Source organism: Podarcis gaigeae (assembly GCF_964106915.1).
Source record: "Podarcis gaigeae genome assembly, chromosome: 2".
NCBI lineage: Eukaryota > Metazoa > Chordata > Lepidosauria > Squamata > Lacertidae > Podarcis > Podarcis gaigeae.
Genome location: NC_139679.1, coordinates 15,525,676 through 15,549,881, shown reverse-complemented (window position 1 = coordinate 15,549,881; position 24,206 = coordinate 15,525,676). Strand labels below are relative to the sequence as shown.

Here is a 24,206-nt window from a genome sequence, read left to right as displayed (position 1 = left end):
CTCTTAACTGGTTTCTAGGCTTGCTTAACTGTGCTTGCAAGTAAACGGTCACATGAGGACATATTGATTAACCTGCATGACGCAACTAGTCATGTGATTGCATTAACTATGCATAAATTCAAGACAAAAAGTAGATTAGCCAGAAGTATTGCTGGGGTGGTTGGATAGGTTGCGACAAGATGCCATATGATGAAACTGAAATGTGCACATAGCGACTGCTCCCCAGTACAGTGGAGATTGCAGCGCACTGTATTCATGGCTCCTCCATGTATGATGTTAAGTTGTGGGTGAACATATCAGACGACACAGTGATTCTTCAAACAGCTCTTGTTTATTCACAGACCCAGAACTTAACTGAACTGAAGGGTTCAGCCAGCCTGCTTATATAGAGCTCCACTACAACGCAACAGTAACAACTTTCTGTAACTATCCAATCACTGAATGTCACTTTCAATTCCTTATATGCATATGTGGACCTGAGTGAAAACTATCTACAGTATCCCCCTGCTGGCCCAGGGTGAGAACTTCAGTACATAACATATGATATTCAATTACAAGGCGTTGAGGCAGGGTTTGAAAGCCCTTTCCCCCTTTATTCAACTTTTGGAGGACTACATGCCAGTGTTGGCCAGGGCTAGAGGGAAATGTGGGTGATCATATGTGATGGACCTGCAGGAAGGCAAAGGCCTTTTGGAACATGCTATATAATTAAATTAAGGGGGGGGAATTAAAGTGACTTTCCCCAAGAGGCCGGAATTCTTCCTGCTGGGGATACTAGACAGTGAAATCCAAAAGGAAGTCTCAGTGCCAGTATTTATGTACGTGACTACAGCAGCAAGGATTCTCTGAGCTCAGAAATGGAAGTAGGCGAGAACACCCTCAAAGAAAGAAAGGATGATGAAAATGTTGGAATATGTAGAGCTGGCAAATGGTTCCCTCTTCCATGTGACTGTGCCCTTGAGATATTTGAAGATGGCCATCATAGCACCTCTCAGTCTTCTCTTCTCCAGAATCCCTTAACTAATTGCAGTGCCAAGTCTTCTGTGAGGGAAAGAATATGTTTTGAAAACACAGTGCATACAAATCCCTAGCTGGATACAACCCACCGTAGATAGGGCTATCAAACGGCTATATGCCCCTTTCACTCAGAGGTGTAGGAAGGGGTATGTGGTGGGTACGGCCTACCCCCGGGTGTCATGACTGAGGGGTGTGTGCGACAAAATGGCAGGCGAGTGGGCGGCACATCTCATGCCTGGCGGCAGCACCTCTTCTCCCCCCCCCTTTAAAAAAACTTATTTAATCATTTTTTCAATACAAACAACAACCACAAAAACACATACAACAAAAACCACAATAACTCTAATAACACAATTTAACAATTCAGATTTGACTACTGATATATCTATAACTACACCTTTTTAACAATATTTCCCCACCTCTCCTCCCCCTACTTCCCACCACTGTCCCCCTTATCGCTTAAGTATTCCTTCCAGCTTTCTTCATATTTATCCATTCTTAATTTGCGCCGACATGCAATTCGTTCGAATGTAGCTAGTCTGTCCATATTGCCAATCCATGTGCTCAATGGAATCTTTTTGCGGCTCTTCCAATTCATCAAAACAAGTTTGTTTGGGGTTTTTTTTGCTTCTAATATGGCATGGTACATCCATTTATTTATTTATTTATTTATTTATTTATTGGTCCCTTGTAATACCCCCTTGGGGACGTGGGTGGCGCTGTGGGTTAAACCACAGAGCCTAGGACTTGCCAATCAGAAGGTCGGCGGTTTGAATCCCTGTGACGGGGTGAGCTCCCGTTGCTCAGTCCCTGCTCCTGCCAACCTAGCAGTTCGAAAGCACGTCAAAGTGCAAGTAGATAAAAAGGTACCACTCCTGCTTCAGAGGGAGCCGACGTACAGCTTCCATGCGCTGCTCTGGTTCGCCAGAAGCGGCTTAGTCATGCTGGCCACATGGCCCAGAAGCTGTACGCCGGCTCCCTCGGCCAATAAAGCGAGATGAGCGCCACAACCCCAGAGTCAGTCACGACTGGACCTAATGGTCAGGGGTCCCTTTACCTTTACCTTAATCCCCCCTTATTAAGTAGCTCCATTGCTGGGTCATGTCTTACCTGGCTGCGGAAAGCAGGAGGAGAGTGAACAGCAACTTCCCCACGCCTCTCCTACCCTGAACTGTGGCATGTAGGAGGGCACCCTCCGTGCCCCGCCTCCCTCGGGAGTGCGCCCACCCTGGGCAGCGCTGGCATATGCTCTGCCACTGCTTTCACTAGCAGAGGCTGCATGTTTCTGAATGCCAGTTGGTGGGGAGCAAGGGTATTGTCCTTGTGGGCTTCTGTGGCGATCACACAGGTCCCCAGACATTTCACTGTCTATTGATCCCTGTGCCACCATTTTATTTCCTGCTGCCACCACCCAGGCCCTACCTGGTACAATACTGAGTTCAGTCAGGGTTAAACTGGAACATAAACTTTTGTTTATTTATTGCAGTTTGACAAGCGTGTGGTTTCATAAACGGTATCAGTCCATTACAATCATGGGTTGCCTATCCAGACCTATAACTTCTGCCACCTGCTCTCACTCACTAAACCACCTCTCAGATATTTACTTGTCTTCTTAGCCCCTAACTGTTCCTGACTCAGCTTATTTTTTCACACTCACTCAACCTACTAACAAACTCTAGCCCAATTCACTCCAACCAACCACCCAACTCCCAAAGAACTCCTCCCTTCGCCTCTCCCAGAGCTGGTTTTATAGTCCCTCTGACTCCACCCCCTGGGTCCTGATTGGGTAACGTGTTTAACTATTTCACCTCCAGCACTCTCATATGTTAACCTCACAGCTTACTAAGAGGCTTTTGGTTGTCCACTGTTAGGAACAAAATCCTGGATCAGACCGGCCTTTGGTCTGCTCCAATATGCATGTACACAGTGACAATATCCCATGTGTATTCTCCCTTTATTTTCTGTTGCGGACATGCCATTCTGTTATGGTTGCTAACCTACCACTTTCTTTTGTTCAGTAAAGTGCTAATGAATGGACAGTAAAAATGGATTCTACGCACTGTAGTGGTGGCCAAGAGACTGATACTGATGAACTGGAAGAACAGAGATACGATTCCCCTTGATCAATGGCTTGACAACACGACAACACTGGCAACATATGAACGGACAGCTTATAGATGCAGACTTTCTTTGGATAATTACAGTGATATTCGGAATGTGTTTACACAGAATATATTAGGTTATTGACAATTATATGTGTATTAGGGTAATAAGAATATACACATCTGTATATTAATGTATGGTAATGTGACAGTATTTTTTATTTTTTCCAATCTCCTTCCTTCCTTCCTTCCTTCCTTCCTTCCTTCCTTCCTTCCTTCCTTCCTTCCTTTCTTTCTTTCTTTCTTTCTTTCTTTCTTTCTTTCTTTCTTTCTTTCTATAAATGAAATTCTTCTGATAAAATATTTTTTTAATAAATGAATGGACTAAATCATTACAGAAGCCATGGAACTTCTTATCACTCAGGGAAGTGGGGAGCATGTAGCAAAGATGCCTTATCCATACACACCATCTACTCCCCCCCCCCCACAAGATTGCCCTTTCCTGACATTGTGCCTGCATGCATCTGATTTTTTATTATCATATGATATACCATGGTTTCTGGGTGGGTGGTGGGGAGAGGAGAAGAAAGAGTCATGACTTTCCCCAGAGAATCATGGGAGCTGTAGTTTACCCCTTGCATGGCTGCAATTCCCAGCACCACCTTTAACAAATGACAATTCCCAGGATTCTTTAGGGGGAGAAGCCATAAATGTTTAAGTGGTATAAGAGTGCCTTAAATGTATGGAGTTGGTGTGACCTAACATTATGGCCTAAGCTTTTGTGGACTAATGTCAACGTCATCGGATTTATGAAGTCAGGTCAGAGGGAAGTAAATAATAATAATAATAATAATAATAATAATAATAATAATAATAATATTTATACCTTGCCCATCTGGTTGGGTATCCCCAGCCACTGGGAGGCTTATAGAATATATAAAACATAATAAAGCATCAAACATAAAAAAACCACTTCCTGATACAGGGCTGCCTTCAGATGTCTTCTAAAAGTTTTATAGTTCTTTATCTCCTTGATATCTGAAGGGAGGGTGTTCCACAGAGAGAATGCCACCACCGAGAAGGCCCTTTGCCTGGTTTCCTGTAACTTTGCTTCTCGCAGTGAGGGAACTGCCAGAAGGCCCTCAGAGCCGAACCTCAGTGTCTGGGCTGAGCGATGGGGGTGGAGATGCTCCTTCAGGTATACTGGGCCGAGGCTATTTAGGGCTTTAAAAGTCAGCATCAGTACTTTGAAATGTGCTCGGAAACGTACTGGGAGCCAAGGTAGGTCTTTCAAAACCGGTGTTATGTGGTCCCGGCGCCCATTCCCAGTCACCAGTCTAGCTGCCGCATTCTGAATTAGTTGTACTGTAGTTTCCGGGTCATCTTCAAAGGTAGCCCCATGTAGAGCACATTGTAATAGTCCAAGCGGGAGATAACCAGGGCATGCACCATTCTGGCGAGACATTCTGTGGGCAGGTAGGGTCTCAGCCAGAGTACCGATGGAGCTGGTAAACAGCTGCCCTGGACACAGAATTGACCTGTACCTCCATGGACAGTTGTGAGTCCAAAATGACTCAGAGGCTGTGCACCTGGTCCTTCAAGGGCACAGTTACCCATTCAGGACCAGGGAGTCCACCACACCTCCCCGGTCTGTGTCCCCCCACAACTGTACTTCTGTCTTGTCAGGATTCAGCCTCAAGCTGTTAGTTGCCATCCATCCTCCAACTGCCTCCAGACACTCACACAGGGCTTGCACTTCTTTCACTGGTTTTGATTTAAAGGAGAGGTAGAGATGGGTATCATCTGCATACAGATGAACACCCAGCCTAAACCTCCTGATGATCTCTCCCAGAGGCTTCATATAGATGTTGAAAAGCATTAGGGAGAAGATGGATCCCTGAGGCACCCCACAAGTGAGAGCCCAGAGATCTGAATACTCATCCCCCAACACCACTTTCTGGACAGGGCCCAGGAGAAAGGAGCAGACCACTGCACAACAGTGCCCCAGCTCCCAGCCCCTCAAGATGGTTCAGAAGGATGGTTATGGTCGATGGTGTCAAAGGCCGCTGAGAGATCCAGCAGGACCAGGAAACAGCTTCCACCTATCCCTAGCCCACAGGAGATCATCGACCAGCACCACTAAGGCAGTTTCAGTCCCATGATGAAACCCCCCTATAGAGCAGACAGTTTATAATTAACATGCCTTTCCATTTTGCTAGACACAGAGAGGGAGACTGACTTGGCTTGCCCGCATTCATACTTCCAAAAATTCCTCCACCTTTGCTTCAGTCATGAGTCACATGATTGCCATAAGTGGCACAGATACCTCCTATTTATTAAGTGGAGCATTTTTTTTTTAAAAAAGTCACAGGACTCAGTAATCTTTGCATGCTCACACAACTCCACATCATGCCTTTACTTGCCAGAGCAAGTGTCTGAAATAAGTGGTGAGTGACAGCCAGGCCTTTCAGTGATTGCCAGCCAAGGGTAATAGAGCTCAGGTTTTGGGCAAGGCAAAGAGGAGCTCAAGCAACAAGGGTGTGACATGTACTGGTGCTGCACAATTATCTATCCCAAATCCTTCAGAGGGCCGGCCCAATACATTTTGACACCCGAGGCAAATGACAAAATGGTGCCCCCTTCCTTGCCAGGGAAGAAGGGATGAGTGAAAATTGACACCAGGAACAAGGGAGGAATAAAGATATATATTGGGATCTGCTGTCCCTGGGGATCCTGCCACCTGAGGCGGTCACCTTGCCTTACTTCATGTGTGGGCTGGCCCTGCCTAGTTATCTGATCAAAAGCTTTCTTAGCTTCTTCCTGCACTTTGACCTTCCTAGAAGTGTTCCGTGCAAAACATTATAATTTCACAGTTCAGCAGTGACACCCCAGATGTAGCTGGATTAAAACTCCCATCGTTACTGACCACTTTTCAGAAGTCGGTTGTTGGGATACAACATGGAGATCTGCTGTGTAGGGGGACATGCTTAAATGGACCACTGGGGATGCTCAAGCCCTTGGACATGCCTCAGGTAGCACCACTTTGAGTCCTAGTCTGATGGGGACAGAGCCCCATCTCCTGGGTGTGACTGGGGAAGTGTGTGTATCAGACACCTGTTTGTGCATGCAGTTGTTCATCCACCAAGGGGCATGCAGGCAGAGGCATGCTGAGTCATGCTTCTGTTTATCTATGGGTCTCTACCTGGCTTGGGGTGCCCGCTTTCTTTAATTCCACAATAATATACAATGAAAATGAAATGTGTGTGTGTGTGTGCATAAATTAGAACTTAAGTCACAGGCAATTTGTATTTGGATCAAATTAAAAATAGATTAAGATGAAATTTGCCTCAGAGATAGATAAGAATCATTCAGTTTCAACTCAACAAAACAAGCAACTGCATTTTTTCCCCCACTCAGCATCTTACCCAGCTAGAGAAGTTGTATTATGCCTTCTGCAGAGGGGATTGCTTCGGGGTCAAATGAGAGAATGGGAAGCGTCTGATGCTCTTTCTCTGATTGGCCACTGTGAGAAGAAGATGCTGGAGTAGATGGACCATTGGCTTGAATGAGTAGGGATTATTCTTAGGTGTCTACTCTCAGTCTTTAAGGTGTCCTCCCTTACCCTGTGAATAGTGAGAGGAGGGAGGACAGAAACAACAACAACAACAATTTATGATTTATACCCTGCATTTATACAATGTTTCTGTGCTGGGCTATGCGATTGTCCTCAAGGAAAGAAACCTTTCTCTCCTCCTCTCAGAAAAAGGATAAGGAGGAAGTGACAGCATGCTAAGAACCGGGTTCCAAACATATACACTCAACAAACAAGGCAGAAACACATCCATGTTCTTCCCCTTCCATGTATCATCCATGTCCCATCACAGCATTCCATCAGGAGAGAAAATCTGTGCTCAAACTTGCCAAGTGAGAGTATTCAAGGGACAGGGATATGCTTCTGTCCTGGGAATTACCCATTCCTTCTGATCAGTTTCAGCTCAGGTCTGTTTCACAGCTTGTAGAGGAGGAGCAGGAGGAGGAAGTAACAGTAGTACAGTGGTAAAAGAAGAAGAAGAAGAGTTTGGATTTGATATCCCGCCTTTCACCCCCTTTAAGGAGTCTCAAAGCGGCTAACATTCTCCTTTCCCTTCCTCCCCCACAACAAACACTCTGAGAGGTGAGTGGGGCTGAGAGACTTCACGGAAGTGTGACTGGCCCAAGGTCACCCAGCAGCTGCATGTGGAGGAGCGGAGACACGAACCCGGTTCCCCAGGATTACGAGACTACCGCTCTTAACCACTACACCACACTGGCTCCCTTGGGCTGGTACCTTGGGTTACATACGCTTCAGGTTACAGACTCTGCTAACCGAGAAATAGTACCTTGGGTTAAGAACTTTGCTTCAGGATGAGAACAGAAATCGTGCTCTGGCGGCGTGGTGGCAGCGGGAGGCCCCATTAGCTAAAGTGGTGCTTCAGGTTAAGAACAGTTTCAGGTTAAGTACGGACCTCCGGAACAAATTAAGTACTTAACCCGAGGTACCACTGTATGTAATTCTCAAATTTCCTTTGCATGCTTGAACCTTCAACAAAGATAAGAGAATCATTGAATTGTTACAGTTTGAAGGGGTCACAATGGTCATCTAGTCCAACCCCCTGCTATGGAGGGTTTTTGGGTTTTTTTGCCCAATGTGGGGCACAAACCCACCACCCTGAGATTAAGATTCTCATGGTCTACACACTGAACTGCAAGGATTTGTTTCAGTATAATTTGGAATTCATTGCTGTCCAACAAGCAGCGCTTAGCAGCTGACAGTATCTGTCAGCAAACATGCAGCAGCAGTCAGCATTTTATTTTAATTATTTAAATGATTTGTCTGCAGTTTGTTTTTTGGAGCAAATTTGACTTCAAAATCTCAAGACGGCTCACGTGCGGGGAGGGAGCAATAAATTCCACAAGTTTAAATAACAATAAAAATCAAAACAATGAAGCAGCAGCAACAACATTAAGTAAAAACCATTTAACATTAATCACCATGCACTGCCGTAGTAGATTTTATATCCATTCATTTCAGGTCAGCCCATCAAGACAGGTGATTTGCAATGTCAACCATCAATTCCAGAATTCAAATGGCATGTTTTGGGGGTCAAATTTGGAGGTCAAAATCTGAATGTGAAAATATTGCAGAATGTTGAGTGATCCTTAAAGGGACCCCTGACCATTAGGTCCAGTCGTAGACAACTCTGGGGTTGCGGTGCTCATCTCGCTTTATTGACCGAGGGAGCTGGTCATGTGACCAGCATGACTAAGCCACTTCTGGTCATCCTTAGAAGAGGCAAAAGGGAGAAGGGGCATAGCCTATTGGTGGAGCATCTGCTTTGCGTGTGGAGGGTCTGAGTTCTAATTCCTAGCATCTCCAGGTAGGGCTGGAAGATACTTCTGTCTGAAACCCAGAAGAGCCACTGCCAGTATGTGTAGACAATGCTGAGCTACATGGACCAATGGCACCTTCCTATGTTCCTAAATCTATGGACAGGAGTAGCCAACATGGTACCCTTCATACGTTGCTGGGCCTCAGGTCTTATCTTCCCTGACCTTTGGCCATGCTGACTGGGGCTGATGAAAGCTGAAGTTCAACAACATCTACAATGGCTTGGATCCAAAGGTGTCTTGCATGAGTGGAAAGGCGCTTTCATAAGGCTGACTTTCTTCATTCTTCCCATTTCCCCATCCCACTGCTGTTCCAGAAGTGTTCCAGAAGTTCCCTTGACCCTCAAAGAGCAGCATTTGAGAGATGCTGGGAGCTGTGAAGCAGGGGTAAGCCAGAAAGGTCCCATTGTGTGAGTGGAGTGCTTCTCTGGATTCAACTCCTTATTTGCTCTTCACCATATTTGTCCTTTTGCACTTTGAAAAGTTGCACCAAAGAAGCTTTTCTGTGCTCTCTGGCCAGCTCTTACCGGTGCCATGGTTGGGCTTCCTCGTACCGCTGGGCATTAGAGTAAGGTTACCAGACGTCCCCATTTCCCGGGGACAGTCCCTGGATTTACAAATCAGTAGACATTCAAAATCCTATTGATCATTCCTATTGAAGTTGAAAAGTGTCCCGGATTCATTGAAAAAAATCTGGTAACCTTACATTAGAGAACTCACCCTGATGACAGTCATGTAAACAGAAGATGCTCCACTTATTTAGAACCACCTCAGAGTTCTAAATAAGTCCATGCGCCCTTCAGATGCTGTTAGACTCCAACTCCCATCAGTCCCAGTGAACATGGCAATGGTCATGGAAGATGGGAGTTACAGTCCCAACAGCCCTTGGAGAGCATTGCACTGGCTAGCCCTGTTCTAGAATTGGATTGCCTAGTGAGATCATAGAGTGTACACAACCACGACATGGTAAGAGAACATGTCGTCATATTCAGAAGTGTCCCAAGGAAATTCCAAGGTTATCCAGGGAGTTTCAAAGGATACAAAGAACAGGGACAGAGCAGACTGGAAAGTTCATAGATACTAGCATAATGCAGCACAAGTCCTACATCCACGGAGGCCAATGTGATGCCCCCCCCCGATGTTTTCAAACTCTAGCTCCCATCAGTTCCAGCCAACACGACCAATGGTCAGGGATGATGGAAATTGCAGCCCAACAACACTTGAAGGAGCGCCTCTAACCCCATCGTTCAGCCCAGATACTGAGGTCCAGTGCTGAGGGCCTTCTGGTGGTTCCCTCACTGCAAGAAGGGAAGTTACAGGGAACCAGGCAGAGGGCCTTCTCGGTAGTGGCGCCCGGCCTGTGGAATGCCCTCCCACCAGATGTCAAATAAATAAACAACCATCTGATTATTTAGACGACATCTGAAGGCAGCCCTCTTTAGGGAGGTTTTAATGACTGATGTTTTAATGTATTTTTCATCTTTTGTTGGAAGCTGCCCAGAGTGGCTGGGGAAACCCAGCTGGATGGGCGGGGTATAAATAATAATAATTATTTTATTTTTTATTATTATTATTATTATTATTATTATTATTATTATTATTATCCCTGCTCTAGATTGTGAAACACTGTTTGGCATGCGTGGCCATGCACAAAAGTGGAGACTCCTGCAGCAGTTTTTTGGGTTCTCAAATTTTAAGTGGTGCCCTGCATGACGCTAAAATTAAGCACACCCCCCCACTTCTCACGCTCTGTTCTACAGCACTGTTGTGGCACCCCGTGCAGCCTGGCTGCACAGGTCGTGCTGCCCTAAAACTCCCCCGGGGCTGCAGGTATGGATTACAGCGGTACCTCAGGTTATATATGCTTCAGGTTACAGATGCTTCAGGTTACAGACTCCGCTAACCCAGAAATAGTATCTCGGGTTAAGAACTTTGCTTCAGGATGAGAACAGAAAACGTGCTCCGGCGGCGCAGCATCAGGAGGAGGCCCCATTAGCTAAAGTGGTGCTTCAGGTTAAGAACAGTTTCAGATTAAGAACGGACCTCCAGAAGGAATTAAGTACTTAACCCGAGGTACCACTGTATATGCCTTCCTCTGTGGCGGACACACAGCTATTGCACTCCATTACAGCCATCCTCCCTTGTGTGGCAGCTGCCAGTCCTGAATCATGAGCTGAGAAAGAGATCCCTTCCACCCTTGTCTTCACCACGGGATGCAAGGCGGGACATGACAAATACTTCGGATAGCACAGAAATATCTCCCCTTTAATTGAGCCTTCTAAGTCAAGACAAACTCAGCAAGCATCTGGTGTTCTAATTCATTCCTACTCATTCACGTTGAATGGCCTTAACTCAAGAGTTGCTGGATGGAAAGAGCATCCTCTGCATAGCGCTGATGATTGATCAGTGCAGAAAAGGAGCTTCCTTTTCGTTTTCTTTAAAATATGTATATTATGAATCAAGAGCGTGAATGGCAATAGATGGGCCATGATCAAGATATTTCTTTTCCCAAAGCTTCCTCAGTCAGCTTTTTTCATTTGCTACCTATCACTTGCCACCACATATATATGCATCTCCCTCTCTCTTTATTGCTAAAGATATTTGCATGAAACCCATTTCCTGCTGTTGCCCCCTTCCCGCTCCGAGTTATAATCCACTGTTTGTGATATTATCGTTTCCATGGCAACCACTTGAGATGCCACAGAGGGCTGTGAGGGCTTCAGATAGGAGGTTGGATAGATGCAGATGGTGAGAAAGAAAGAAAGAAAGAAAGAAAGAAAGAAAGAAAGAAAGAAAGAAAGAAAGAAAGGAAAGCTACAGAAAAGTCATATTTTTCAGCAATGATGATTGCCATGCTTTCTGACACAGAAAGAGTAGAAAAGGGGGGATGAGCTATGCATACGTTCCTATGTCATTGTCTTATCAAATAGCAGGGAAGTATTGTATGTGTTTTATTCTGGAATGCTTTTTTGAAAAAGGCAAGGAGAGATTTGTGCTTTGCACCAAGGAAAGGTAGAAATGGAGCCAATGGATGCATCCTTCTGTGGCAGGTTTAGACAGCTCTCCCATAACATACCCTACAAGTGTCCCAGAAAAAAAAGGGAGACCCCATTTTCCCCCATGAGAGGACTGTGGCCATTTTGGGCACTGTGATATCACTCGATTTTGCGCCATGAGTTCGTTCTGAAAAAGGAGTGCTTTTAAGGTGCAGGGAGAGCTCGGGGGGGCGGGGGTACAGGAGAGGATTTCATTCAAAATGGTCAGATGTGGAATTGGAGAGGAAATGGCTTCTGATCTGATGCCATAGATCAGGGGTGGGGGGAATCCTAGATCAAGGTTGGCCCCATTGGGCCAGATTGCGATCTGTCTCCACCCCCAAGAACCAACTGTGACTGACTGGTGGGTCAACCAATCTGTCAGTCACCTGACATTAAGACGACAGATCGAAAAAGTGGCTTGACCCACACGTATTTCAAAGCCCCTTGCACAGCACTTCCCAAGCTCTTGACAGCCAGCTAGTTGTGATAAACTTGAGAATTGCAATACAAGGGCCAGATGGTGAATGGAAGGTTCAATCCTGCTTTCTGCAATGTGCTCATGTGGAGAGCGGGAACAGGAACAAGATACGGCATCTACCATATTTTTCGCTCTATAAGATGCACCAGACCACAAGACGCACCTAGTTTTTGGAGGAGGAAAACAAAAAAAAAAAATATTCTGAATCTCAGAAGCCAGAACAACAAGAGAGGGATCACTGTGCAGTGAAAGCAGCAATCCCTCTTGCTGTTCTGGGTTCTGGGATAGCTGTGCAGCCTGCATTCACTCCATAAGACGCACACACATTTCCTTTTACTTTTTTAGGAGGGAAAAGTGAGTCTTATAGAGCAAAAAATACGGTACTTCTCCTGCCCCCTTCCTACCCACAAACTGATTAAACATGCAGTTGGAAGGGGGATAAGGGACATGGGCATAGTCAGGATTTTTGTTGGGGGCGGGAGGACAGTGTTAGGGGGGCAGAACCGACGTGATTGGTCAGTTAGTTAAGTATTTCTATTGTTTTACTTGATCTACGTGGGGCAGCTACCCCCTGCCCCCTGGCTATGCCCATAATAACGAACAGGATACACCACTTCTCTCACCTCCTGTCCACATGTTTAATAGGGATGTCTCCAGCCTCGTATATCCAACTGGCTTAACTTAACTCAACTCTTTGTTGAGCCAGCATGGTGTAGTGGTTAAGAGCGGTGGACTCGTAATCTGGTGAACCGGGTTCGCTTCCCCGCTCCTCCACATGAAGCTGCTGGGTGACCTTGGGCTAGTCACACTTCTCTGAAGTCTCTCAGCCTCACTCACCTGTGTGTCTCCTCAGTCTGCTATCCAGGTGTGGCTAACTACTGATGGGCAACTTTAAGGACCCCTCCTATTCTGATGGGGCCTTGTGGTGTAGTGGTTAAGAGCAGTGGACTCGTAATCTGGTGAACCGGGTTTGCTTCCCCGCTCCTCCACATGCAGCTGCTGGGTGACCTTGGGCTAGTCACACTTCTCTGAAGTCTGTCAGCCACATTCACCTCTCAGAGTGTTTGTTGTGGGGGAGGAAGGGAAAGAAGATTGTTAGCCGCTTAGAGGCTTCTTAAGGGGAGTGAAAGGTGGGATACTAAGTCCAAACTCTTCTTCTTCTTTGTTCTCTCTCTGTTTCTACCATGTGAACCTGACCGGTAAGGATGTCTAAGCTGGCTGCTCCAAGTTCAGATTGCATAGCTGTAGCAAGCTGTTTTTGTGTTTCTGTCCAAATAATTTAGAAACTCTAATCATTTTGAAACTAAATTAAACTTCCAGTCTTTTCTTGCTGCTGTATGGAAAAGCACCTGAATCTGACCTTTGAAGAATTTGTAAGTAAACTATTTTTAACTTCTCCTTCTATGCTAAGGGAAATGGCGAACTTTGGAAGAAACTTAGAAGGTGATATTTTAAAGATCTAACAGCCTTCTCAGTGATGGCTCCGACCTGGTGGAATGCTCTGTCCCATGAGACCAGGGACCTGCAGGATTTAACTTCCTTCTGCAGGGCCTGCAAGACAGAACTATTCCGCCTGGCTTTCAATTTGAACTTAGCCTGATCTTTTATTCCCCTTCCTTCCCTCCCTCTCCCCTTTTTATGAAGATTACCCGCTCTGGGATCCCACAGCTAATTCTCCCCTGGTCTCCTCGCTGGCCCAAATAGGACTAATTTAGCCAGCTAGCCCTGGTGATCAGGGGAGAATTGTTTATTGGATGGATTTCCCCCCTAAATTGATTTTTGAATTCTGAATTTATTATTCACGTTTTATACTGTATTTTGTGCTGTTTTTTGTTGCATCAATTAAGTGTTTTAAATTTGTTGTTAGCCGCCCTGAGCCCGGTTTTCTGAACTGGGAAGGGCGGGGTATAAATATTTATATTTATATTTATATTTATATTTATATTATTTATATTTATATTAATATTATTTATATTTATATTTATATTTATATTTATATTTATATTTATATTTATATTTATATTTATATTTATATTTATATTTATATTTATATTTATATTTATATTTTATATTTTATATTTATTTATATTTATATGTCCATGCTTTACTTTGCTGCACGCTTTGTGATTTTAAATCTCTGTAGAAATCATGGTTTTTGTATTTGTACTTTTTATCAATTGTATACTTTAAAAGGGGATCAGAGAAATTCATGGAGAGAAAGACCACCAGTGGCTCTTAGTCATGGCAGCTATGCTCCACCTCCTCAGTCAGAATCTTTACCAATTGCTGGAACCCGCAGGAGAGGAGAGTGTTCTGTCCTGCTTGCAGGCTTTCCATAGGGGCGACTGGCCGGCTCCCATGAAAACAGACTGTTGAACTAGATGTTCTTCTGCTGTGGTTTTGTGATCAAGCTGTACACTGCTCTGGGAACTTTAGCAAGTAAGTAATAAACATGATCATATAGAATACAGGATAAAATCCCATTCCCTTGTGCAAAGGGTGGAGACTGAGAACTGGCACCAGTGTTGTGGAATGTCTTCCCTGCTGAAATATGAGAGGCCCCATCAGTGTTGGCATTCCACCGACTCCTGAAGGCACACCTGTTTCGGCAAGACTTCCCCTGAACTGAACTTGTGGTTTTATTGTCTTAACTGTTTTTCATTTAAATTATTATGCTTCTTAATAGTTTGTTTTGCTGTTTATCTTAATTCAGGACGCTTTAATGCCTGAACACATTTGTTATTGTGTATTTTAATTAGGGATACATTTCATAGCTGCAAATCACTTAGATGCCAGTTTGGCATACTGTATATGCCGTTGTCAAGGCAGGAGTCGGGTGCAGGGCAACAACAACATACAAGGTGCCACTGAAGTCAACTCTTTATCAATAGAAACAAAACAGCTCTGATGATTTAGTGAGCACAGCAACTGCCCCAATGAGGCAGTTGTGAGGACTAGGGTCTTTGGCTTGCCTGTCTTTGCTCCACCCTGTTCATACCTCTTCAGGTTCTGTGAGACCAGGGAGAGGGCAGCCAGTTGCAGCAGGAGTAGGAGACGCCCTGTCTGATCTTTGTCTCTTGCCCACCCCACCCCTGCTCTCCAGTCTCCGCTTCTGCCTCTGATTCTAGACTGCTCTCTGCCACAGACTCTCCCTGCTCACTAAACCCTGTTAACCACTTCAGCTTCTGAAACCTCCTCCTCCCAGTTTGCTCCCTCTTCTCCCTCTGACCACCCATCATTGTCTCACCACAACTCCCTGGGCTCTGAGCCTTCTTTCCTTTAAATGATGTTTAAATGATGAGGGGAAAAGAACCCCTACCTTGAGCAACCTGGAGAAAAAGATGTGATATAAATGCATTAGATAAATAAATAAAATCTCCCCTCCTTTGGCTGGGACACAAAGTTTTGAATGAAGGGGGGCAATAGAAACTTGAGAATTCTGGCTCCTTTCTTTAAGATGCAAAGGAACGGCCTGCTTTTCTATCTGAGACATACTGTGTTTGTAGGGTAATTAGAAAGCCTATGAGAAACACTTGAGGGAATTGGGTATGTTTATCCTGGTAAAGATAGGGATGCGGGTGGCGCTGTGGTCTAAACCACAGAGCCTAGGGCTTGCCAATCATAAGGTCAGCGGTTTGAATCGCCGCGACGGGGCAAGCTCCCATTGCTCAGTTCCTGCTCCTGCCAACCTAGCAGTTCGGAAGCATGTCAAAGTACAAGTAGATAAATAGGTACCACTCCAGTGGGAAGGTAAACGGTGTTTCTGTGTGCTGCTCTGCTTCGCCAGAAGTGGCTTAGTCATGCTGGCCACATGACCCGGAACCTGTACGCCAGCTCCCTCGGCCAATAAAGCGAGATGAGTGCCGCAACCCCAGAGTTGGCTACAACAGGACATAATGGTCAGGGGTCCCTTTACCTTTATCCTGGTAAAGAGGAGATTGAGAGGAGAAAGGACAACCGTCTTCAAATAACTAAGTGGCTGTCACATGGAAGATGCAGCAAGCTTGTTTTCTTCTTGCTCCAGAGGTTAGTACCCAAACCAATGGCTTCAAGTTACAAGAAAGGAGATTCTAACTAAATGTCAGGAAGACCTTTCTGACAGTAAGAGCTGTTTGACAGTGGAACCAACTCCCACAAGAGGTGGTGGACTCTCCTCCCTTAGAGGCTCTTAAGCAAAGGTTGGATGGCCATCTGTCGTCTTGCTGAGACTCCTGCCTAGCAGGGGGTTGGATTAGATGACCCTTGGGATCCCTTCCAGTTCTAGGATTCTAGGATTTTATAAGATGGAAATGATCGGCTGTTTAATGGTTTTGATTCATGCCTGTGTGTGGCACAACAACTGTTGGAATGTAGGATTTAGCACCTCTGGTTCTTTGCGCTGGCCTGCTATAGGAACTAACAAGAATATATAAATCTCCTCAGGGTAAACTTCTGGGGAAATTGCTTTCTCAGCAGAGAAAGGAATTTTGAACAGGTTGGACTAAATGTTTGCACGCGCATTCAACCTTCTTTAGAAATGGGGAGGGAGGGAGGGAGCCCGTTACATATTTATGCAACCGGGATGAGAATCCACATGACCCCTGCGCTTAGTCACTGGGGCACAGAGGAAATCATTTTGCTGTACATGTATCAGATTTGGGGATGGGAAAGCCTCTCTGCTTGAGAAATCTCATCCTGAGTTTTTGGTTTATTTATTTCATCTCCACTTTCCAATAAAAATGAATGAAAGAACACCAAACGGTCCATAAATATGCAACCAAGCAGCGGCAGCAGCACATCACAATAATAATTTTAAAATCAATAACCAAAGGCTAGCAGCAGCAGTCAAATATTATTTAAATGCAGGAGTCAGCAAAGGCCCAGTTAAATAGAATAGACTCCACTGCTTGCAAGAAGATAGACAGTAGCAGCAGCTACTCTGCCTGTAAATAATATCCACTTAGGTCAAAAGGGGGAAAGCTATTATTTTTGTTTTTTGTAGGACACCTACAGAGTGCCTTGGACCATGGTGGACTCTTTTCTTAAGTGCTGAACTGGGGCATAAACCAAATATTGTTGCCAGTGTCCACCCGTAACTGTCACTATCATCTCTCCATATATCCTGATTCACATTCCCTTCTGCAATCTAATTTCATCACCTCATTAGCTTCAGATGAAGGTAGGGTGTCCATGTTTCCTCCTTTATAGAGCAAAGTCTTTTATTTGAATGGGTTCCAGAGGGCAGTTCTTTATCTGAAGACATCCTCTATATGCCGCTCTTGGTATTATATTTTGTTAACAAAATGAATGGGATTTACAGAGTTGGCTTCAAACATCGGTCTAGGACCTAGCAGAAGTGAATTTAGGGTCTCACTGGGTGCAGAGCCTTGGAGGAATCACAGGGAGCGGCACAACTGTGAAGTAGAAGGAAAGGAAAGAGGCGGGGGAGGATTCCCCCCCCCCATATAATTTTTATTTTCTTTTTTAACACAATATTTCCAACATTACAATAAACTCTTTGCTCTGCCGAGCTCAAGACTTCCCTCCATCCCTTCAACCGGTTATGTGTTTTCAAGTCTTTAAAACCTCAACTTCTGACCTTTATGTCCTTATAATCAACTCTGTCTCTTTAGTCTAGAAAGTTATAAAAAAAATATGTTTTCATTGTAGGATTTATTTCAATCCCGCAAGTGTCTTCATATTTTTTAACAATAATATTCATATACCCAATAAATTTATTCCAGCCTCTTTGAAACTTTTGGTCATCTTGGTTCCGGATTCTACCAGTCTGCTTGGCTAATTCCATATGTTCCATCATCTTCACCTGCCACTCCTCCATCGTTGGCAATCCCTGCAATTTCCACTTTGGGGCTAATAAAGTTCTTGCCACCATCAAGGCGTACATAAATAATCTTTGATCTGCTTTTGCAATTTCAGGTGGGGGAGGAATTTTGGCATCGCACAGGGTACCACTAAAATATTAGACCTCAAGTCTGCCACTCCACCTAGGGTGGCCAGTGACGCGTTGTGGAAAAGAGGAAATGCACCATCACCATCGAAAAAGAGGGAGGAAAATAATTACATATGTTCACTTCGATCTACAGATCAGCTTTTTGAAAGAGCAGCTATGCAATATAATCCATCTCACCATAGTGAGGAAGCTGGTGATTTCACCTGTGTGTCTCCTCAGTCTTCTATCCAGGTGTGGCTAACTACTGATGGGCACCTTCAAGGACCCCTCCTATTCTGATGGGGCCTTGTGGTGTAGTGGTTAAGAGCAGTGGACTCGTAATCTGGTGAACCGGGTTCGCTTCCCCGCTCCTCCACATGCAGCTGCTGGGTGACCTTGGGCTAGTCACACTTCTCTGAAGTCTGTCAGCCACATTCACCTCACAGAGTGTTTGTTGTGGGTGAGGAAGGGAAAGGAGATTGTTAGCCACTTTGAGACTTCTTAGGGTAGTGATAAAGCGGGATATCAAGGCCAAACTCTTCTTCTTTGAACTAGATCTGGGGCAGGTAGCTCTTCAGAGGACTGTCCTCTATTAACCCCTCTGAGAAGGGCATATGGCCCCAGCGTGCAGTCAGCGGACTATTCCCCTAAATGTTCCCCTGGCGCTCCCTTCCCAAAACTCAGGAAGCTTCTTCCTGGTTTAGGGAGGGAGACACGGTGCTCCAACGGGGTCCAAGAGCCCTTCAGCAACTGCCCCAAAGCCTGCCCATCCTGTCAGAGGCCTGGTGCCTTCTTCCAGAAGCCAGGGACACTTCTGCTTAGCTTAGAAAGCGAGGAGCGATGCTTACACATGTGACGTTGTGACTCTCCCCTCTCCCAATCGCCCTTGCAAGCTGGAGCCTCTGGCCCTAACTGTTCTCCTACGAAAAATTCCACCACACGCCACTGGCACATGCTCACCCTTCTGGGACCTCAGTTGGTGTGGTATGATACTCTCATCTCCACGCATCATTATGCTGCAAGAGAGAGGATGATGCCTGCTGGAACAAGAAGGGGAGTGGGAAAACCAACAGCCAGCTCTGCAATGGAGTCCTGTGCAGGCCTAGATTTCTACCTCCCCTATAAAAATCACAATTCCCATTCTGAATCGGTAATCTTAACAGGAAAGCAATGAACGGTGTCAAATGGAAGTGGCTTGTGAGCCCCCTGGTGGAGCACTAGACTCCTTTGTACAGGAGTGGCAACTTTGGCTAACTGCAAGAGGAAAGATTCTTGTTGGCCTCTTTGCCTTCAGTTGATATGTATATGGATCTGCAAATTCCCTGGTTCAAATCTCGCCTCAGCCACAAACCTCTTAGGCAACCCACTATTTCCTAGCCACCAGTCCTTCCTCCCACATGTACAGTCCACAGAGAACAATACTCACCTACTTTCCTTGGTTGTTGCAAGAATTCTCTGGTGGTATTTTCCTCTATGTATTTATGATGTTTTAACCTATATTGTAAACTGCTTTGAGTTTTGTTTAAATATAAGTTGTATACAAATTGCCCAAGTGAATAAAAAGGTTACTAGAAAAAAATATACAGCGGTACCTCGGTTTTCGAACGTAATCCATTCTGGAAGACGGTTCGAGTTCCGAAACATTTGAAAAGTGAAAACTCAGGATCTTGCACTCAGCGGAAGCTGTGTTTCATGTTCGACTTCCGAGGCGTGTTTGAAAACCGAAGCATTTACTTCTGGGTTTACGGCATTTTAAAACCGAAATGTTTGTCAACGGAGATGTTCGAAAACCAAGGTACCACCCCGTCAAAGTGCTACAAACACTCAAAATTGTGAGATATGCACATGGGTGTTGCCAGAGGGGCAGGGGGGGCAGCTGCCCCCCTAAATCAAGTAAATACATAAAAATACTTAACTAACTGACCATTGTGTCCCAGAGAACTTGGTTCTGCCTCTCCCCCAATAAACCCTGGCTGTGCCCATGAACTGCAAGAAGATCAAACCTCTCCATTCTGAAGGAAATCAGCCCTGAGTGCTCACTGGAAGGACAGATCCTGAAGCTGAGGCTCCAATACTTTGGCCACCTCATGAGAAGAGAAGACTCCCTGGAAAAGACCCTGATGTTGGGAAAGATGGAGGGCACAAGGAGAAGGGGACGACAGAGGACGAGATGGTTGGACAGTGTTCTGGAAGCTACCAGCATGAGTTTGACCAAACTGCGGGAGGCAGTGGAAGACAGGAGTGCCTGGCATGCTCTGGTCCATGGGGTCACGAAGAGTTGGACATGACTAAATGACTAAACAACAGCAACAAAAGCATTAAACAAATGATAGCATCTCATATCAATGAGATAAATGAATAAAATTAAACAACCCACTGAAAAAAAAACATTATCCTTTGGAAGTGCCCGTTGACGTCCATTTTCATTCTTTCTGAGCAGAAGATTTTATCACAACCGATATCTGTACTGGATAGTTTTTACATATGAAATCGTTTTAACTGTTTTAATATACATGACTGCTTTAAATTGTTTATATATATACATTTTTAAAATTAAAAAAAATCTAAGTTTTTTTAAGTTTAATTTAATCTGTGTTGTGAAATTGCTTCAAGATTATTATTTTTTGTAGGAAGTGCTTCATGAATATAGGGATAAACCTATTGATTCTTGCTTCTTTCTCTCTCCTTGCCCCTTATTTGCTTGCTTGTTTATCATTTGTGAAACAAATTGCTCAAAGCACCATTCCTGCTCTGCCTTACTTCTGTGAACCCTGTCCTGCACCCATTTCTTTCAAATCCCGCTTTGTTGCCTTGTATCCCTTTTCTGGTATTCCCAGATCTAATACTGGCCTCAGTTTGGTTAAAAAAATGGTCCACACCCCTCCGATTTCCAGACAGCAAACCAAATTAAGAAACTCTACAGTCCTAAAATGGCACATTGTTCTGGTTTTGCTGAAAATCCCACCCTCCTCCTCCATGAAATCAAGATGACTTAAAAAACAAAACAAAAACCCTGATAAACTACAATCTATGAATTATTCCCTCTAACCCAAACATCTGAAACTCATCAAATACAAACTTCAGATGAGCTCCCACTGGGAGCCAGCTCTCTAGGCCTTCTATGGCTTTTACAAGCCAGGCCATTGGAGGCTATATCCTCCATAGCGCAATTGAGAGGGCTACGTAAATCACACACCTTCAGTGGACTAAACCCAGAAGTTTTCAAAACGAGTTTTATTACGTTCTCCTCTAAACTCCCTCCTCCCCTTCCACCTGATGCTCATCGATCACTCATCGGCTCAGGTATCAAACTTTCTGGACTCCTGCTAGAATCCAATCCCTGTGTGAATCATCCGTGTAGTTTCAAACCCTCTTTTCCGGACAACACCCAAGAAACAGCTGGCCAAATGTTTGTGGTCCACACCACTCCAACAGCCATTAAAATACCCCCCCTCCCCCGGGGGAAGGAAATCTCACAAAGGGAGCTCTTTCTCTCTACCAATTTCCTCCCGCAAAACTTTTCAGACCCACCCTGCCAGCCTTCCATTTTGTTAAACCCGAGAACGCCCGCCCGGAAAATGGCTGTGAATTGGACTGCACGACTCCCGGTTTCGCACAGGATGTGGGAAACGGCTCCCCTACAGGACAGGATTTCGGCGATGAAGTTTCAAGGGAAACGCTGCTGGCAGGAATGGAAGTGGGAGGGCCTCTGCGCTAACACCCCCACAAGGCCGCGAAGCATCCCTTGACCTGAATCAAGATCGGAAGCGGGGAAAGCACAAGCTCTCCTTCATTGTAGGCAAACATGAAATACGGCGTCTCCGGGGAGCCCTGCTCAGTGTTGTCAGCCCATAAAATGGAATCTTGCAAACAACTTTTCAGTGTCCTTCCAAGACGGGTTACCGCACAGCACCATTCCTCCCAGTGTTGTAATTTAAGTGCTCCATGGGGTCCGAGTCCCTTGCTGGGATTGCCAGAGCTCTGCATGCTGCAAATAATATTCTGCTTTTTCCATCTGTGACTAGATTTATGGCCCAGCGGCAACCCCCTTCTCCAATTCAGGCCCATCTTCGAGAGTGGATGCTGGAATGCAGCTCATGTGATATTTTCCTAAACGTCCCTGTAGTGCCATGAAACCCAGTTATAAAGAAAACAAGGACATGTTTTAACAATAAAACCAATGTGCATGATCTAATTAAATGGCATAATAAAATTAGGAAATAAATGCACAAAGCATGAAAACCTGTTCCTTGAAAAGTGAATCAAATTGGCTCCTTAAAAAAAAAAAGGAGAGAGAGAGAGAGAGAGAGAGAGAGAGAGAGAGAGAGAAATGGCGCTTACGTGGGAAGCTGCGGGGTCTTCGTTCACTCACCGGCACAGCAGCAGCAGCTAGCCTTGCTCATATTTTGGTTCTTCTTCCCACTGGGGGGAAATTAAAAAACCAACAGGCACAGGATGAACTTGCATGCTGGAAAAATGATTTTGCAGAGCAAGCTATATAAAGGCCTAGAAGATAAAGCAAAATGGAAGGAAGGAAGGAAGGAAGGAAGGAAGGAAGGAAGGAAGGCTACATAGAAAGAAGAATCTTGGATTTCACTTATTTCAAGTCGTGTGGGCACATTCACGCTATAGACCTAAACCTGCTTCACAGTCAATTCCACTTCCTAGGGAACTCTGGGAATTGTAGTTTGGTGAAGTTGATAGGCCTCTCCCAACAATTCCTAGCACCTATAACAAGCCACAGTTCCCAGCATTCCTTGGGGGAAACCATGCCTGTTTAAAGTGGTCTACAATTGATTTAGTGTGGATGTAAAGGTAAAGGGACCCCTGACCATTAGGTCCAGTCGCAGACAACTGTGGGGTTGCGGCACTCATCTCGCTTTATTGGCATACAGCTTCCGGGTCATGTGGCCAGCATGACTAAGCCGCTTCTGGCGAACCAGAGCAGCGCACGGAAACGCCGTTTACCTTCCCGCCGGAGCGGTACCTATTGATCTACTTGCACTTTGACGTGCTTTCGAACTGCTAGGTTGGCAGTAGCAGGGACCAAGCAACAGGAGCTCACACCGTCATGGGGATTCAAACCGCCGACCTTCTGATCAGCAAACCTGCATCCCCCTAAAGTGTGGATGAGGCCATAGTAAACATAGCTTTATCCATCTGCAACAATTGCATGGCAGAGCATTTTGACAACCTCCAAGCCTTTGTCCACACAGGTGCCCTAAGCTTTTTCTCCTCCTGACTTCAAAGTGTCGTTGAGTCTCTGGGGATGCTTCAGGAATTTGATATTTGGGAAGTCTGGTAAGGAACTGATCTGATTCGCATCCCCCTGGCTTAAAATGCAGATCAAAACTGAGTTATGCCCTGGATTTGCCACTTCCAAATTCTAAAAATTTCCAATGTAGTTTTTGGCCAAAATAAAAAAAAGTTTCAAAATATGTTAAAATATTTATTTTGGGGGAAGAGAAAAATGCATTTGGAGGGGGTTGGAATTATCTTAAAACTCGAGTTTGTTGTGGAAATGGAGTAGAATGGGTGAACACCAATGAAATTGTCATGAACTGGAAACAGTCCAATTCATCCATTCCTATTCTGGGGCATCTTCTCACATTCTAACAAATAATATTACACAAGCATTCAACTGAAGTGGAAGTCCAGAACAGGAAAGGCACATGTATTTCACTGCCAATCTAAACCATCAAAATGCATGTGGTATATAGCCTTCCTAGAGCTACACCACTTCAAAGTGCATGTGTGATAATCACAATATTGAATGATCTCCCATGTAACACCACCACCAAAATATCCCTGGCTGTGAAAAGCCATGTGAGGAAGGAGGGTTCAAGCCCTAGCCTTCTCTTGACATATAATAATATAATCAGGGGCATACGAAGTGGGGGGGGGGCGGGCCGCCCTGGGTGCCACTCGGGGGGGCAAGATGGCCCCTGCCTCCCCCCAGCTGTAGAGAGGCTGAGGGCGTGCACAGTCAGTATGGGGGCTGCTTGCGCGGCGTCCGTATGGGCTGTTGTGCATGCACACTCCATACAGGATACTGCCCATGCGCACTCCATACGGACGTCACGCATGCATCACCAGGCGGTTCGCCCCGCCCCTCAGCATCCCATCCGGGTGCCGGAGAGGATTCTTCCACCACTGAATATAATAATAATAATTTATTATTTATACCTCACCCATCTGGCTGAGTTTCCCCAGCC

The 24,206-nt window shown here is 45.2% G+C and overlaps 2 long non-coding RNA genes across 2 annotated transcripts; both read right to left on the bottom strand.

Annotated features, from left to right (window-relative positions):
- Positions 1-312: 312 nt before the first annotated feature.
- Positions 313-9,890, bottom strand: LOC310840023. The gene is made up of 2 exons (XR_014561768.1): positions 9,267-9,890; positions 313-1,041 (listed from the first exon to the last, which is right to left on the bottom strand). It is a non-coding gene; the product is annotated as an uncharacterized lncRNA (long non-coding RNA).
- Positions 9,891-21,206: 11,316 nt separating this feature from the next.
- On the bottom strand, positions 21,207-22,535 carry LOC310840009. The gene is made up of 2 exons (XR_014561753.1): positions 22,333-22,535; positions 21,207-22,111 (listed from the first exon to the last, which is right to left on the bottom strand). It is a non-coding gene; the product is annotated as an uncharacterized lncRNA (long non-coding RNA).
- Between the last annotated feature and the right edge of the window lie 1,671 nt (positions 22,536-24,206).